This window comes from Frieseomelitta varia, unplaced genomic scaffold (genome assembly GCF_011392965.1).
Source record: "Frieseomelitta varia isolate USP_RPSP 00005682 unplaced genomic scaffold, Fvar_1.2 scaffold_905, whole genome shotgun sequence".
In the NCBI taxonomy this organism is placed as follows: domain Eukaryota; kingdom Metazoa; phylum Arthropoda; class Insecta; order Hymenoptera; family Apidae; genus Frieseomelitta; species Frieseomelitta varia.
In genome coordinates, this window is record NW_025110707.1 from 424,740 (window position 1) to 432,780 (window position 8,041).

Consider the following 8,041-nt stretch of genomic DNA (forward strand, 5'->3'; position numbering starts at 1 on the left):
TTATATAACTACAATCACATTTATATAAATATACATATGAATTATAAATATATATGGAAAAGCAAGGCTTTACTCATATATATTTATATAACTACAATTACATTTATACAAATATGTACATATGAGGTATAAATATATATGGAAAAGCAAGGCTTCACTCATTTATCATTTTTATCAATCTTCAAAAATGCCAATAATCGTAAAATTTCCATGAAAGCTTACAAATTTGCCTGATGAGTTACAGCATGGGAACATCCTACTCGATCACTCTTTGTTCTCCAAAAAAAGATCTTACAACCCTCGTCATCCTAACTTTCTTCTACTATCTCTTCCCTGAGAATCAACGCAAGAACAAATATCGCAGCGATAAACATTCAAAGGAAGTCTCGCCATTGTTTGTTCACCTTTCACCTCCTCCCGCTTACACCACGAGTCGTACTCCTGATTTCAATTTATCGTCGAATCACGATAACCTGACTTTCGATTGCACTTTTTCAAACGCCCATTACCCCGGAGATCCGGCGTGGAGGGTGGCCGGATCGTTACCTACGGGTGTCGAGGTGGTATGATAGTCACGGCATACGTGATCAGGCGCGTGAGCGAACTGCCAAGGCACGCGCCGTGCCGGAGTACGTAATTATCATAGGGAAGTTAGGGTTGCCCTCGGACACATACACGTGTACATATACATATAAACATATATACTGTATGTACATACATACACATATGTATATAGAATATCGCAGTTATCAGGGTCCAAGAAGGAAATAAAAAATAAAGTCAAAATCATCACATGCGACTCTTCATTTTCATCAAGAAAATTCAGTTTGAAATATTTGCCAACTATAATCGAATGAGAATAATTCCGAAAATGGACAGAAGTGAAATAAGTAGAAAATAAAGAATAACATTTTTTTTTTTCTTTTACAAGACGTTTCCAAGAAAATTGAAAATTTCAAAATTTCGCGCACAAGTGCATTTTTAACGAAGCAAGTTTGAAGTCTGTATCTTTGGAAACGAAGGCTTTTCATCCGGAAACTTTCATTCTACATTTTTTCACTTGTTCCTGTACGTAGAATATCTCTTCAGTTCTGTTTTCAGTGTGCGCAGTAAATAATTGTAATGAATCACAATTGCAGCTGTGAAAAATTCTAATGAATTACAATGTTATCTAAATAATAATAAATATGTTCATAATAAATATTATGAATCATAATTGCAGCTGTGAAAAATTCTAATGAATTACAATGTTATCTAAATAATAATAAATATTATGAATCACAATTGCAGCTGTGAAAAATTCCAACGAATTACAATGTTATCTAAATAATAATAAATATTATGTTCATAATAAATATTATGAATCATAATTGCAATTGTGAAAAATTAATAATGAATTACAATGTTATCTAAATAATAATAAATATTATGTTCAAGTACACTTGAGAAAAACTCGATCCTCTCGAGAACGAAGTGTCAAGCGAGAAAAATTCTTTCGTTTCGATTATTTTTGCGTGTAGAATCGCACGGTATCGCGAAAGCTGAAACAGCCTGTATGTGCATCAACGTACGAGGTATACGTACACGTAAAAGAGAGGTCGAGGGGGTTGGTCGGCTCGGGTCAGGAAGTCACGCGAGGCACGCTCGCGGCGAACGTGGAAACAGGGAGGAGTACTTTTATTGTTCTAGCAGTTGTCTTAGAGTCGCTTTTCCTGGCCACTGGGCAGACCCGTTGAAAACGTGAGGTCGATATCCATGCTTGGACGAACCTCTTACCCTCGTGCGTCGGCTGTTCCTTTCGTGGAATATCTTCGACCTTTCGTGTGACTTTTCGATTGGGGATTCTTTTTTTTTTTTTTGAAGGATTTTTAGCTCTTTCTATGGCCACCTTCATCTTAATTCGAAAATTTAGAGAACGCATCCACAAAACCCGACGAATGAGCTAATATCTTTAGAAACATTCAATAGAAAAAGCGAATTTGGCAAACATTTAAGATCTATCTATACAAATTTGCAAATTTCATGCAAATTTTACGTATATAATTTTTTATATATAGACTGCAAATTTATATTATGACAGTGTGATACAATTAAAGAGCGAGAATCTCGGAAGAGAATTCTTCTAGATATTTTGGATATTTAATATATTTTTTCAACTTTATAAAAATTCTCGGTCTACTTACACATATACAGAAACAGAAGTATAATACTTTTCGAAAAATAATATTTCAAATAAATTTGCAAACGTTTATAAGGATAATAAAATCAAAAAATAATAGATAACAAGTAATACAATATAAAAACTATGACAGAAAAAGTAGAATAATGAAATAAAAATTCTTTTTAAAATCCAGCGAGCTTTCGAGGAGTTGATAATACTTAAAAATGATTTATATCTTTAAGAAAAATGTAACGACAAGATTTACAATCGCCCGAAAAGAGAAATGGTTCTCCAAACTTTTGAGCAACGATGTCCCACAGATCAGAATCTGATTATCGTTGCTGATGAAATTAAAAGAAGAATACGCAGTGTGGAGAAGAGACGTTTAAAGAAACACTCGAAAAGATGCACAACGATGAGTGCTCAGGCTGAAAATAATTGCAAAGTGGCACTATCCAATATATTCACATGACAGATTCACGAATTTCTTCCCAAGAAATCGCGTGATCCGAGCGCACCGTGGAGCTTATTTCCATCGATAAGAGGTATACACGCGTAATCTGCCACGAGTTTTCGAGAACACGCGATCAGCATTAACTGCGCTCCAACAGCGTATGTAAGTGTTTTGGATATTATTCGTTTATGGCCTAGTTCATCATCCAGACAACGACAATACTAATAATTCGTAGACGTGTAGTAAATTATTTTCGCAAGAAAGAGAATTACTACTATTAGAGAAAGTGTGAATTAATTTGGCTTGTGAGAGTTAAGTATGTCTCTTAAAAAAAAAAAAAAAAAAAAACGTCACTGAATCATTGAAGATGCATTGTGAATTGTTCTGGAAAGAAACGAAATGTTATTAAAAGGATGGTGAAAAGGAAGGAAATTCGAAAGAGGATTATTAAAAAGCAAAAATAAAATAATACGCACGTCGTTGTACATTATTTTCGAAAGAAAGAAATATTATATTGAAAGAAGAGTAAATTAATCTGGCTTGTGAGAAAGGGAAGGTTGTAATTTCAATTTGACGCGGCAGCCGCAAAGTGGCCCGGGGCCAGCACGCGTCGTCGCGTAATTTCATGAGGTTCCTGGTGACGATGGCTTCGTTCCCTTTCGCGTTGCCCTGTGATGTATAAACCGAGTCAAAGGAGGCTGGTAGGAGATCAGAGGAACGATGTTGACGATCTACGAGCTAGCTGGAGACGCTGATGCGTGAAATGATAAAAGGCCAGGCGTAGAAATTGAGCAAACTACGTAGGATTCTCTCGTGTAACAGAAGGTGTAATAACAGAAGGTTTCGATGCATAGTCGCGCTGGTTTCGCACGTATTTTGCATAGTTTAAAGTTTGCTATCGAAAGAATAATGCATAGTTTAAAGTTTGCTATCGAGAAGAATAATGGATCGTTTAATTCCTTTTGTATTTCGTGTCCATTTATTTGCACAGACTGCAAATTTTTATGTTATCCACGGGAGAAATAAAACGCAGAGGAATATATTCGATAAGATACTTGTTATATTATTCTAGACTAAATTTCTTCGAAGGAAGATGTTCATAAGAATATGAAATTGCATAAAGGTCTGCAATTTGATTATGCTCTCAATTTAGAATTTTCAACGATAACCAATTTAATTTATTTCAGTTTCAGGTATTAAAATTTCGTTATAGAAATCCACCCTTATCTCCGCTTATAGTGAATACGCACTGAGCAATCAAACTGATAATAGCTGCAATAATCAATGAAATACTGATTGATAATTAATCGACGCAGTCACTAATTGAGATAATCGTGTGCTCAAAAAATTTGGAAAAGTAAAATCGTAAAATACCAAGTGAACGAAGAGATAATTTGTGCTCTCTGTCGTGTTCTTTGTTCTTCAGTCTTGGTTTGGAAAATGCTGCCGCAACGTGTAAGCACGATCCGCACGTGCGAATGAGACCATCAATTCCCTCTTTGATAACTGATCCATGGTGGTCGCAATCTAACGAGGCGTCGAGACCACAAGCCGTTTACATCAAACCACCCCAGGCTAAACCTCTGAACTCCTCGAAATGATTGTGTCACTTCGTATTTCATCGGACCGATCAATCTACCAAACGCAATCTCTTTATTCGTGCAAACCTTTATTCTTGGCACCATTGCTCCGATAACAATTTTACAATAAACGCTTCAGACAGTTAGTTTTCAGTAGCTTATTTGATTTCATCTTCGTGATATCTTCTTTTTCTTTTCATTTTCCAAAATCACATCTGTTGCTACAAAGCAGAATGCAGGAACAGATGATTGTGAATTCAGTTTGTTCAACAGATTCATTGCTATTTCTATACTTTCCTCGCTTCTAAATAAAATTCTCTCAATATTTAATTCATCAAAGATAAAAGACGATCTACTCATTCTTCTGACTTCACTCTTGAGTCTCAAGGTGTCTCCAAAGTATCCAAAGTATTAGTTCATCTTGTTACTAAATTATGAATTATAAAACTGCATCTAGAGCCAACATCCACCTTTTCAAAAGAATAACTTACTTTCTCTAACTTCTCTATATTTTACATTTAATTCAACCCTGTTGTTTCCCTCGCATTTTTATTGCTTTGTATCTTTCTGGATATACAAAACTGTTTGCAATGCTACGTTTAAAAGCATGAAACATATAAGACAGCGTGAAGTTGTATTAAATATTAAACCTAATATCTAAAAAACTTAGGTACGTTTGATTAATATTTGTACTGAATTATGATATGCCTATTTCAGATTAGATAGAACAGCAAAACAATTTAACCTACTTACTAAAATACAATCTACTTACTAAAATAATCTAAGTTATTACTAAAAAAATCTAATTTATTCACTAAATTGTTTTCTTCAAATCACAATATTTTTTTAGTATTCCTTGACATGCCTGAATGACATGCCATGCACGGATTTTTCGAGAATTTTCTATCCGAAAATTGCAATATTCTCTCAGTTTTAAGTATATTTAAGTATAACCCAGACAAAATAAATAAATTTATTACTTCTCAATAATTTCTCAATAATTTCAGTGACGAGTTCAAAAAGAAAGTAACGAATTACGGTTAAAATATACGGTTTGGTCGCTCGTTACGGTCCGCAATCAGCGCAAGTGGTTAATAGTCAAAGCTACGTAACTTCGTACTTTTTTTCTTTCGCCTATGATATCATCTAAAATCGACGTCTGCGCCAAACTACATTCAATATTTTCCAAACCGGTCGAAACTATCTACGTGGTCTTCACATCTCTCTCTCTCTTTCGTCCGTAAAAATCTTCTAAAATTAACGTCTCGCGTGAAAAAGCCGGAGATATAAAAAAGAAAAAAAAACCATCGTCCAATTCCACTCCCTGCCGTACCGTGTTCTTCGCCAAATCTCTGAACAGTGGAGAGTCAAAGCGTTAATTCGCTCTTTGCCAGCTGATCCATGGCGTTGTAACCTGGCCGGGGCGTCCAGAAGCCGTTTATAACAAGCTGCCCGCGGGCAGGGGTCTCTGATCTCCGCGAGATGATTGTGCCAGCGCCATCCACAGGGTGGGGCCTGGCTGTTCGGTGTTGCCGCGCGGCCAAGCGTATCTACACAGCCCCCGGGGCTTATTCTCTCCCTCAGTCTCTCTTTTTCTCTCCCTCTGTCTGTCTGTCTGTCTGTCTCTCTCTCTCTCGTACTCTCTGTCTCTCTCGACGACAAAGGGGCCGCGGTTCAACGCGCCACAAAGCGCCGGGACGCCCACCCACACCCTATCCTCACACGCATACACGCGCATATATACGTATTCTTTCCTCGCATGCACGCATAGTCTGCATACGCACGTGCATATAAGCACATGTATATACATATATACATACATGCATACATAAATGGAGATACAGATGTACATACACGTATCCATATTTGAAGATAATGTATATAAATGAGATACATATTCTCCACGTGCATGTGTGCATATATATATATATATATATATATATATATATATATATATATATAGATGTGCGAAAGATTGGCGAAGGTTAACGTTGATTTTTTTAAATTAAATATACATTGAATGTACGTATCATTTATTTAAAGTATTATATTTATTATACTATACTATTGCTTTAAACTTGAACAATAGGGATTCACAACAGGATGATCAGCCATTTCACAACAGGATGATCATTTCCAATCCTACATCATTTTACTTAAAGTGGTATTTGCACTCAGAAGAAAAAAAGAAAAAAAAAAAATTCCAGAGATGAAAGGGTTAAAATTCTAAAATTCTAAAAGATTGTTACTCTGCTTAAAGTTACTCCCCTCGCATCCCCAACAGTTAATAGCCAGAATCATCATCGCCTGCGCGCGAGTTCGCGACTGGTTGCTGGCTTCGTTTTTCACTCGTCACGGTTGAAAATCAAAGGATCGAGGGTTGTGCAGGTGGTTGAATGCTTGGACGCGGTGAACGATTCACCTGTGTGCAGAAGCTCTGTTGCCCGACACGGACGACGAAACGCAAACGAGAGGAAAAGGAGGACGCGCTCGCGCGATAGAGCCGCTCGTTACTGGGCCTAAGCACGCGAGCGAGCGGAGCGCGTATCGGTCTGCCGCGTGCGTGAACACGCCTATCGATAATCGCATAATAAGCCCGGTGAGAACGGGCCCGGCGAATGCGGACACACGAGATGTTGCGCTCCTCTCGTCGTTTAATGAGTGCCCTAATGAACACGCGCTCCATCGTATTGCCGATGTCGCCGATCAATTAATAGACCACTACCGGTTATCGCGAATTTACCCGACGGATTCCGATATTCCTCTCGATCGGATCATCGCCCCTTTCCCTGTTATCGCTCTTTCTCACGCGAACACACGCACAACACGCTTGGCGTGTCTTTTTCCTTTTCCTTATTTGGTTCTTTTTCGTTCGCGAGACGATTCGAATATCTTCCAGTGGCGAGTGACTGGAAATTTATGGAGAGAGGTTTGACATAATGAAAATGGTCGATTTCAAGGAACGGCTTCTGTTTGCGATCTCTATTTTTTTTTTTTTTTTTTTTTTTGCAACACAGTGAGTAGGAAAGTAAAGAGACTTTTTTCTTTTTTAAATCAGTTATTTAATGTCGCATCAACTTCGTAGGTTATTAGCGACATCAGAAGGAGGGATTTTTCATATGTTGTTATAGATCTTGGTGAGCTTCAGATATTGTATCAGACTTGATGATGATCCACTGTCCATTAGATCATCTTTTAGGGTGGGCTTGACTCTGAGTTGTTTTCTTTGCGGTAGATATACTTTATATTGTAATATGAGGTGGTCTATTGTTATCGTCTTGCACCGTTCGCAGAGTAAAAGATACTTTTATTTTGGATAAATTGTAGGATAATTTAGAAACGTCGAGAACATCTTTCCCCCTGATTAAAAGTCATCGTATTGAAGATTGAAGATTTCTCGAAATTCGGTATAGTTGTGCTATAGTTTTTTTTTTTTCCAACTTTGGAGATTAGGCTTGAAGGATAAAAACCCAAGAAACCTTCAGTACTTCGTCTGATACTCACTACTTGTTTTCTTTCCTTTAATTTTCTTTTGCAAACGCGCCTGTCTCGCAAAATATTTACATTCCTTTTCAATTTAAAAATTAGAACAAAAATACGAAACATTTTACACTATTTTTTTAATTAAGAGTTAGAGTGAAAATACGAAATAATACCGACCAATCTTGTGGGTCAATCCTGCAGTAATTACATCTTTCCCGCCTTCTTCCCGAAACGCTGATCCAGGCGGACAGACAGAACGTTATCAAACAGACAGACGGGAAATCTGTTTATTCCGTTCGAAGCGTCGATAAAATCGCGTTATGTCGTCCACCATCCCCGAAGATTAATTCGACGACCCCGGAA